Source organism: Gossypium arboreum, chromosome 7, assembly GCF_025698485.1.
Source record: "Gossypium arboreum isolate Shixiya-1 chromosome 7, ASM2569848v2, whole genome shotgun sequence".
Taxonomy (NCBI): domain Eukaryota; kingdom Viridiplantae; phylum Streptophyta; class Magnoliopsida; order Malvales; family Malvaceae; genus Gossypium; species Gossypium arboreum.
In genome coordinates, this window is record NC_069076.1 from 77543518 (window position 1) to 77555125 (window position 11608).

Consider the following 11608-nt stretch of genomic DNA (forward strand, 5'->3'; position numbering starts at 1 on the left):
CACAGCTTACCTCGGTGCAAAATATGACAAATTTGCGATTTAATCCACAACCTTGCCTTTTCCTCGGTCAAAGTCGATTCCTCGTCCCTCTCGATCTATAATATCACATTTAGCTCATTTAATATATGCACTATTCATTTCAGTTCAAAAATCACAATATAGAAAAATTACAATTTTGCCACTAAAATTTCACAAAATTACAAAATTGCCCTTAGGCTCGAAAAATAAAAAGTACCCATTTTCTCATTATTCAAGCATAGCTGAATCATTTTCTCTCCTTTACCAACCCATATTTCACATTTATTCACACATTTACACATAGTTTCTACAACTTTTACAATTAGGTCATTTTTATCAATTCCACCAAAAATCACCTAGTAAAAGTTGTTTATCACACATTAAACTTTCATATTCTTCCATTAGACATTAAAGCACAAGCATGTCATTCATGGGTATCCTTTTGAACATGAACCCTAGCTCAAATTAAGGGTCGAAATAGCAAAATCGAGCTACGAGGATTTTAAAAATATAAAGAACATTAAAAACGGGGCAAGGATGCACTAGTTTAAGCTTGAAGATGAAAGAAACCCTAGCTATGGCTTCCTTATGATATTCAGCCAGGGGGGATGAAGATGAACACAAATTTTGACTATTTTTCCCTTTTAATTCTTTTAATAACTAATGGACCAAAATGCCCTTCCATTAAAACTTTGATATTTTATCCCTCATATGTCCTTTTTTGACCATAATGACATATAACGGTCTAATTGCCAAATAAGGGCTTCAAATTTCAAATGTCATCATAATTAAGCCCTTAAATCAATTAGAACACATGATTTTTCACTTATTGCGATTTAGTCCTAATAACTCAATTGGACACCTTATTAGTAAAATTTCTCATCGATATTTTCACACAGGCATGCATATATATCATGGACCTCATAACAACTATAAAATAATCATTTCTATCTCAAATTTTTGGTCTCGAAACCACTGTTCTAATTGGGCCCTAATTTAAGATGTTATACGAGCGGCTTTGAGACCTAGTCTCAGTAGCAAGTGAAACCGATGTCTCACTCATGTCTAAGTTTGGCATACTGCCCAAAGAGGAAGACTCAGCTCGAGCCCCCTACAGCCCCTACCGTGCCCATGAATATCACAACCGCAAGTTTCACGAGTGCTCATCATATATTTTAAATCCATCTACATTATAAAATTTTCATGAATCAATTCTAGTATTTATTAGCAAATGTTTTATGATTAATTTATCAAAAGTTCAGAAATATTTTAGATGTTTTAGTTTCTAACTAACTCAGTACAATTTCAGAAAGTACTAACTACAGTGTTTTCAGAAAGTTCTATCTAAGTTTAGAAGTACTTATAGAATCGGCGTTGGAGACTCGGTATACCACATATTTACTCAAAATTATCCAACTTATTTCAAAACCAATCCTTCTGAAACACAATTTTGGAACCCAAAATTTACAACCCGAGTTTTGCAATCTGACTTTGATACCAATAAATGTAACACCCCAAACCTGGCCTAGATGTTATGGTTGTATCCAAGAATGTTACATGGAAGGGTTTTGAAAACAGTGTTATTTTGATAAAACTTTGTTTAGTCATTTGATAAATCATCTAAGTTTAATGTCTGTTACTGAAAACGTTATTAATTAATTCATTTTTCCAAAACATAATCTACAGCGGAAGTTTTTAGAAAATGTTGTATCTTGGAAATCTAGTTCATGTGTTTCATAGAATCCTTTATTTTGTAAAACTGTGAATTTGGCTGAGCTTGCCATAAAAGTTAAAACACCTCAAAACAAAAATAAAAGTCAGACAATCCAAAAAGTCCAACTATTACAAACTTCTAAAAATAATTCTTAAATTAAATAAAAATCATAATATTAAATAATTTACGAACTCGTGGTCACTGTGAGGCTCCGCCACACAGATCCGTCTAAGTCTGTAGATTACCTGAACAAAATAGACAATAGATGTGATTTTTCGTAAACTCAGTATGTAACCCAACAAAAGTAGACACACAATACATACAATAATCTCATATATAGTCAGATATAGATTCAGACTTATGTCCTTTTTAGATACAGATAATAGAATTAGATAAGCAGTACAGATACGCAAAATCCTACCCTCATCCTCTACACACCATCTCCGACCATCCCATCACACCATATGGGGTTAAAAACACCAACCCATCCCTACACACCATACAGTGCCAATGCAACACATTACAGATTATACGCAGTCAAGCTTCCAGAACATAGGCGAAGAGTCGCTGTAAAGATCACTTCCTCCACATATACAAAACCCACCCCAATTACAAGTACAAAATACATATGTAGAAATAACAGATACGGTAATATCATGCATAACATGCTCATATATAGATAGCATATATATACTTAAGCAAAACATATATACATATCGGTATCTTACACAATGCAGACTATAGAATATCATATCTCATAATTTAGGGTTTGGTCAGCCTTTACCGACCCTACAGTAGGCCCACAGTCGATCGGAATGACCTGTGTGACCATAGGGAAAATTTTAAAATTATGGGCCTACATGCCTGTGTGGGCCCACACGCCTAGATTGGCCTCATCCGTGTGGCCCATACACCCAATATGGCCTAGCCCGTGTGGCTCATACGGCTACACTAACACCACCACATAGTCGTGTCTTACGTATGGTCTCACCTTCACCAGAGACATGACTGTGTCTCGTATACGACCAAACACACCGCCGGGCACACGCCCGTGTGGCATCGAAAGAGAGCTTTTTGGCTTTCGCTGAAACATGATTTTCTACATTTTGGTAACACACCTGGTATGATTTTGATGCGAAACCACTCCCTAGCATTTTGAAACCTAAAAATAGAGTACCCAACATCAATTTAGCAAATTGAGTGACGAATTCGAAAATAAGAAAACAACACAAAACTCACTTACCGTCAACGACAACCACCGCTAACTCGTACTAAACCGTTGGTGCACTAACAAAAGGTTCCCCGTCAATTCCTGCGCAAAACGTTCTCAAAGAATTACTATCCTCTTAGATTACCCCATTAATGAAAATCCCCATGAATCGAATAATCCCAAACAATTAATAGAACTAAAACTTGCAGTCAAACGAAACCCCACTTACCAAGAACGCATGATGAACACCAAAATATTGAAACACAAAGTTATAACAGCAGATAAAAAATAGAATTGTCAGAAAAGAAGAAGAAAAGAAAATGGCAGAGAACAGAGAAAATTGACATCAGATTTTTAGGAAGGGAGAGAATTTTGAAAACAAAATAAAACAAAATATATTTGATAAATCCCAACTCCCCACTAACAGCTCAATCTTAACTACCTTAGAATTCTAACTTCACCAAAAATCTATCACACAACCAAGGAAAAATATCATCCACATTTGTGCAGGGATTTGAGCACAGGACTTCCAACACACTAACTCCCTTACCACTTGATCCAACAGGCTCACTTTGATATGGATTAACAGATAGTTTTATAAAAGCCCACTCAATAAGGGTAAGGCTTGGATCTAAATTAACAATGTTTTGCCAAAAGTGGGAATTGAACCCAAGACCTCACACACACACACACACACACCCCTAGAACACTTAACCACTAAAGCAAATACCAGTTGTGTCAAAATTTATAGAAACATAAATAAATTAAGTGGGACATTACAAACCCTCTCCCCCTTTTTTACAAAATGTTGAACCTCCCTTTTCACCATGTTGTGTACTCCAAGTCTTAATCTAGCTCAATGATACGAGTTTTTCAAGAATTGAGTTGTTGTATCTCCAAGCTAATGTTGTCAATTTCAATTTTGAGAACAACTATTACTCTTGCCTTTTGAGACGTGACAACACTTTGAGTTTCACTAACGTCTCATGTTACAACAGAAGGTGGAATGAGCTCTCTAGGTACCAAGTCATGCACTTAGCTTGGTTTAAATAGCTTGCTGGAGATTTTATGCTCCAAAGCCCTAACTACTAATCATTATGTACCTTTATATTCTTTTGAAGCATCAAATTTTGATAAAAAAAAAGAGGGAAATGGGAGAAATTCACAATTGGAAATGGACTCGTCATATTTTTCGCCTCCTTGATTACCTCTCCACTTAAGATTGAGATCGTCCTTCCAACTCGAATTGTAAGTGTTAGAATATGGGTTTCCTTCCTATTTCCCATATAATTATCCTCCTAAGGTTATCTCTCAGGGTAGTGCCCACTAATACGAGATGATTCGTTCATAGATGCTTGGGTGGCGTTCATCTCCAAATGGTTTAGCTTCTCGAGAATCTACTGATATTTGTGCTCTTCATGGACATTTTTCGCCACTGATTGTCTCAAGGTGTACGCAAATATTTTAGTTGGCCACATGTACGAGTTCATAGCCACGTCTTTATAAGCTGACAAGCTCTCTCGTAAGTGTTATTCATAAAGCCCCTCTTGATGCTCCATCTAGTTTGGACCTTAGATTTTTGTCTAATCCATTGTAAAATATTTGCATCTGTAACCATTCCTACATGCCATGATGCGAACACTTCAGTAACAACAACTTAAATTATTCCCATGCCTCGTACAAAATTTCACCTTCCAATTGTCAAAAGTTTGCAATATCACACCTCAGTTGGACTATTTTACTTACTGGAAAGAATATGGTTAAAAATCATCTTGCGAGCTCCTCCTATATAGTAATTGAACATGAAGCCTGCAAATCTAACTAAGTAAACATGTTATCACACAAGGAAAAGGGGAATAATCGAAGACAAATAGCATCATCGGTGACTAAGGGTAAGCAAAATTTGATTCGACTCGAAAAAATAAAAAAATTGTATTTCAAATTATTCGAACCGAATTAATCAAGTTAATTGAGTTAATCGAATCAACTCAACTTTTTTTTTAATTTCGAGTTCGAATCGAGTTGAATTTTTGAATTTGAATAACTCGAATAATTCAAATAAACCAAATTCCAAACCCTTCTACTCCCCTTCCCCCTAACCCCCTCCTCAAACCCTTTTACTTTCCCCCCAAACCCCCAAAACATTTTTTCCTTTTACTTTTCTTCCAAAAATTTTACTTCTTCCAAACCCCCCAAAAATTTCATTTTTCTTTCCCCAAAACTTTTACTTTCCCTCAAACCCCAATTTTTTTTTCAAATTTATGTCTACTATTTATTTAATTAAATTTCACATTTTGTACTATTTATATTATTGAATTGTCTAATCATGTGAATCTTCATCAATTTATGTTAAAATTGAATTATTGATGATGCCATAAAATATTTGTGTTAAAATTTTCTGTTGGTATCAATTTTACATTTTATCTTTAACGTAACTTTTATTAAAAAAATCACATTTTTACATTTAATATATTTTTAATTTCAAAATACATGGTGACAAGAATCAAAAGATAATTGAAGCAACAAAGCAAGCAAAGAAGCTAACCCGTATATAAAATATTAATAAATAAATTATGAGGAGATGAAAGTTAATAATAAATTTGATTACGGTGAAAAATTTTCATTAAGGTGGGTGGTAGTGGCTACAAAGTCCCAAAGTCATTTTTTTTTAATTTAACTCAAACAAATATATTTGATTCGGTTCGAATTCCATCTCACTTGACTCGATTCAAGAAAAATTCAAATGGAGTTGGGATGATAAAATATGATTCATCAACTTAAAATTTTTCATTCGATTCGACTAGGCTCGATTCAACCGTATGTTCACCCCTATCGGTGACCCCATTAAACTTAAAAGTATCATAGAGTTGAAGGAAACATTTTAAATGCTTATTCGGGTCCTTAGCAATGGTGCCTCAAAATTGGAGATTACTCTATACCATTTGAATTTTTCCTACTTGATTTTGAAGTTATTAGCATTTATAGTTAGTCGGTCAATGCTGCCTTGCAAAACATCTAGAGTAGGTAGCACATAGTCTCACAATGTATGATTTTGTTTTGCCATCGGTTCTATTATCTGCGATTGTGGTTGTATATGCTCTATAGGTAATGTCGGTAGTGTATTATGTTTGGGTGGATCCTCGAACAAGGGATTTTCTCATTGCGGATCTGTTGCTGGTGGGTTATCTTCTAACGACTACCTTCCGGCTCGCCTCAAGGATTTTTCTGGTTCAGGGTTTGGCTCGATCTGGTCACCTCTGCTTCGAGTCATACACTAAACTGGAAACAAAAATAAAAAAAAACTAAGTTAGTAAATAGAAATAACTTAGTAAATCTAACCGAATGTCGAAACCTCCCCAGCAATAGCACCAACAACTTGACCACACCCTGACATGTGTGTGTCTGGGCTTGTAATTCTACAACTAAATGTAAGAATTGAAGTGCAGTATCTGCAAGTATATATGTCAAATTGTAATATAGTTTAAATTGTTTATAACGAAAGATAAGGAAGTATTCCAAGGATCGTACCTAAGGGAGGTTTGTCTAAACTAAATTGCAATTCACACACTACTAAGTCTAAATAGTAATCATGTACTCATTATAGTACGACAAGCAAATAATAAAAAATATAATATAAAAAACCATAAAATCAAAACTAAAATAAACAACCAAATTTCAATCAATTTGAGCAAGTAGAAGATTAACTCGCATTTGTGTTCATGATCAACTTCAGATTCAGGTTTTAGCAAATTAGCTAACAATTAACCTAGTTAATACTTTTCGATCTATAACTAAATTAATTGGTCAATTTAATCTACTTATCTTTTGACTTGAGAGCTTAAACTGGGATATAGTAAGTGGTGCTAAGTATACTATCCTTTCGGCCTCATCTACCTAAGTTTCTTCCTGGGGTCGTCAACCCTAGGGTTTAATTTCTCTTAATCTAAGGCAATTAATTTAGAGTAAACCTTAAACCATTAGTCAATCACTTCCACTTCTGCTCGTTAATCTCCCTAGGGTTCTTAGTTCATGGCCATTCTAGATGCAAATTTCCCTAATCATATTTTAAACATTCAATTGAAACATAAAATAAGATAAGGGAAAAGTGAAATCTAAGTTTGATGCTGTGTGTTGACGATTGATCTGTAAAACTCGTAAACAGATGTTGATTGGGATTCAATTGCTAAAGAAATGAAAGTAAACAAATAAATTTGTTGAATGAAAGAAAAACTAAACTTCAATTGAAAGTAAAAATTGTTTGAACAGAAAAATTGAAATTAAAGCCCTTAAATTAAAGAACAAGAAATTTTAATCATCCAATAAGCTCTCTAATTAAGTTCTGTGCACTAATATTTATAGTAGTGTTGTTAGATGACCAAATTAGGTCAATTATAGAATTCTAATCTTGTTAATTAAAGTTTTGTAGATGAAAAACACCCTTGGCTACAGATTGGGGCTTGTTGAACTAGTGTCACGACATCATAGGGTTGTTGTCGCGACGTTGTACTTTGAAAATAACACATATTGGTTCAAAGTTGGTTGTCGGGACATCGATGGAAAAATGAACCCTTTGAGGTTCAAAGTTTGTTATCATGACATCCTCACTAAATGTAGTGACATCTAGGATAGTTCACTAACTCCTTGGCCTAAAACGTCGTCCTACACACTCAACGAACACATTAGTCCTTCCTTAGGCCCAGATTGGCCTAACTAGTCATAAAACACCCTAAAATGCTCATTTTATTGAATTCAAATATGAAATTACTAAATCAATCAAGTAACTAAAAAGATAACAAATTACTTGAATCTGTGCTCATTAAGTGTTGAAAGGAGCTTAATTTGCCACAACGAATTGTGGCAGATCAAAAAACAAGTTTGTTATAATAGTACATGGAACGAGCAACAAAAACTTCCCTAATAAGTACAAATTTGTCAATTAATCAGTTTTTAAAATATGTCTAACAATTTGACTAACAAATGTACCAACTTGGGGAAAATATAGTTTGGGTACCACTTGTGATAAAAAAAATGTTTAAGTACCTAGATGTGAAAAATGGTATAATTTAAGTACCAATTTTTGGTTTAAGCCTATAATAAAATAATAAAATATCCTTAAAAAGCTAACTCAACTTTGTAAAAAACCATTAACACGTGGCAGAGCCTTAAAGGTTTTAAAAATGATTTTAAATGCTAAAAATTTAAAAGAAAAATAAACAAAATAAAATAATAAAAGCAATATTTATATACAAATTTAAATTTTTATTCAATTTTAATGTAAGAGAAAATCAATGAAAAAAGTGATCTCATTAAAACTTCTATGATGCACTACCAAAGCCATTTAACTTGTAATGATAATAGATTATTTCAAGTTTTAAATTTAAAAATAAATGCTTTAGATTTACTTTTAAAATTTAGAAATGAATTGTGAATGTGCTAGATTTGCCCATGCGGAATGGGTCAACCAATCAATTTTCATGGGGTGTTTCCATCACATACATGCGATCGACGTTCTATGCGAAGAACACCAAAAAGGGAAAAAGAAGAAAAAAGTTGATAGAAAATGAATGACCTCCATGTTTGTATATATCATTACATCCTTGCAACCAAAAATATGAGCGAGTAATCTTTTTAACATTTTGTACATCCTTTGATCGGAACAGACAAAATATCAAAGAAAAAAAAACCAAATATCTGTTTTTTTCTAAATTTGCAGCCTATATATGTTTATTAATTAGGTTAATTATTTTGATCGAATTCTGAAATATATTTTTGATAATCTTAGTTCAACCTTAACTATTATCTAATTGATAAATTTATTTTATCTAAATTTAATTGTTTTTAAAATTTTAAAATTTAATTATTAAATTATATAAATATTAAATAAAATATTTTTATATATACTATTATCAAACTCCTAATTAAGTTAATATCCGGAGTTAGCCAAACTCCACATCAGTTAGGAAATGACAAACACAATCTTATATTCAATTTTTTTTTTTTGTGAAACAAAATAGGCCTACTAAAAGAAATTAAACTAAACCCTCCAGTCGGGACCTTTCAATAAACGAATTCCTTCTTTCTTGTCACGAAGTCGGACTTTTCCCAAAAGTTGATGTACTCTCCTAATCAAAGCTGACTTAGGCTCCCTAGGAGTTTCGTTTTGGACAGCGTGAATGGCTTCAAGGTTGTCAGTTTGAATAGAAATGTTTTCAAAACACCGATCTAGTGAAAGATTTAACCTATCCAAGATGCCCCCAAGTTTATCTCCCAAAACGATGCAACTCCCAAGTATTTGCAAAAACCAAAAATCCATTTTCCATTACAGTCTCACACAATACCCCCGACTGCTGCAAAACCCTCCTCAATCTTAACTGAGTTGGAAAATATGCCCATATTGTGGTAAACATGTAATTGTTTTCTATTTATTTGAACGATGAATAAATAAATAAAGTTAATTTCACATTTTACTATTATGTCTTTTGTATTTCTATCTTTTATATTTGTATGCATAGTGAATTTGTGACAAGAAAATATTAGCTCATTGGTTGTCTAAGTTCAAACTGAAGATAAGTGGCATTATAAGAACGTTTACATTGCAAGAAAGACAACTTACTTTAGTAGATAATCTAAATAAGCCAGTAATCCTATAAAAGAATCAAAGTGAGCATTTGATTCAAATACTGAGAAGGATTATTATGTCATCTACAATTCTAATTGGGGAGATGGCTAGTCTTGGCTATCGAAGCAGTTGACTCCACAAGTAGGGACATAGATGTATTCATTGGTAGAATGATACATTGGACTGGACCCAAGATGATTAAATTCTAAATCCATTTGTGAATTAATTCACTTGTGATGTTTATGGTGTGATTTCCCTAAATCTTGAGTTAGTTACTGACCATGCGTATGCAACTCATATGCTTTAATATAAGTAGAGGCTTATGCTCTAAAGATGATCGAGCACATAGCTAGTATGTTGGGTACATGACTTGTGTATGACATGACTTTTCTAGCAATAGTGGCATTCATAGCTTAATTAAAGAGTTAATGATATCCTCTTATTAGCATTGTATGGATGGATAAATATGAAACATGGCCATGGGTTGCTTGTTCTCAAACGAGCAATTTATCACAGTCATTTATTGACAGTGATCACATTAATCATTAAAAAGACACAATGGTGACGATGAGATAAAATGGGATTGTATTGAATGAACGAATTTAACTTAAAAGAATCAATTATATCATATGAGGGTAACACACACATGACGAGGTCATTGGACAAAACAGTTGGATGAATTGCTTCCATAAAGAGTATACAATAAGGAGTTTTCAATCATGGTACTTCTTGTGGACTAACTTAATGATTTAGTAATTGCGAATTATTGGAACGATGCTTTTGGACATAATTGCAATAAAAGCTCGATCGGACTGCATTTGAATTAGAAGAAAATTCTATGACTTTGGAAATAATTTAATTAAGTCAATTTATTCTATGTAAAATTAAATTAGGTGGTCGTGAGAATTATTCAACTAGAGAATTTTATTAAAGAATTTTCTTGAAAATTTAATTCGAAAAATCTAAGTGATTTTTGGAAAAATTAATTTTGATCAAGTAAAATTAAATTAGTCAAATTAATTAAAATTAATATGATATTTTTGGAAATTAATTTTCAAGTTAAGCAATTGGTCCAATGGGTAACTGAACTTGAAAATTGGACTTGAGACCGTAAATTGGGCCTAGGAGCCCAAAACCGAGACCAAGACCTAAATCTGGTCGAATTGGGTCTGATATGTGAAATTGGACCGACGGTTCAACCAATGGCTAAATCAAACCAGTTGAGTCATCACTGACCTGCGCCGAACCGGTTCGGGGTGCCATAAGGGTGTTGCACCTGTACCACCGGACACGGCAGTGCTGGCGACTACGACGGGGGTGTAACACCCCTCACCCGTACCCGCCGTCAGGATAGGGTTTGAGGTGTTACCGAGACTTTATATTTTGAAACGTAGTAATCTGGGTCACCGTTTTTACTCATATTTAAAACTTTTCACCTACGAACAACTCGTCCCTTATATAGGTCTACGAAGCCCTAGGCACACCCTAAGGCAGTTCGGGACAAACCAGGAGTGTTCGATAGACCCTGGATATCTTAGGAATACTTTTCTAATTTGAAGTATCACACGCCCATGTGAGTGGGCCATGTGGACTCACACGTCCATGTGTTTTGGGACACAAACCCTATCTCTGAACATCAAACATCTATCAGGACTAATTCGGAAATCTGACTCAACACCAGACTCACATTGAGTTCTTTTAGATTGCAAGCCATTATCATTAGTTTGAGCATCATAGATTTCCTGAAGGAATGTCGGCCTAGCCTCTAGCTCAGCCAGGACTGAACCATCATCAAGCAATGCCAAACGAGCATCCATGGCCCTTAATGTAAACAAGGATTTTCTGCTCAACGCATCAGCGACCACATTCGCCTTCCCCGGGTGATAGTCAATGATCAAATCATAATCCTTTATTAATTCTAACCATCTCCGTTGTCTCAGATTTAGTTCTTTTTGAGTCATCAAGTACTTCAAACTCTTGTGCTCCGTGAAAATGCGGCAAGTCTCACCATACAAATAATGTCGCCAAATCTTTAAGGCAAAAACAA

At 34.0% G+C, this 11608-nt stretch overlaps 1 non-coding gene across 1 annotated transcript; it reads left to right on the forward strand.

The window, feature by feature from the left end:
* The first annotated feature begins 4566 nt into the window (after nt 1–4566).
* On the forward strand, nt 4567–4673 carry LOC128295706 (small nucleolar RNA R71). Its single transcript, XR_008286265.1, has one exon. It is a non-coding gene; the product is annotated as a small nucleolar RNA R71 (small nucleolar RNA).
* Nucleotides 4674–11608: the final 6935 nt, after the last annotated feature.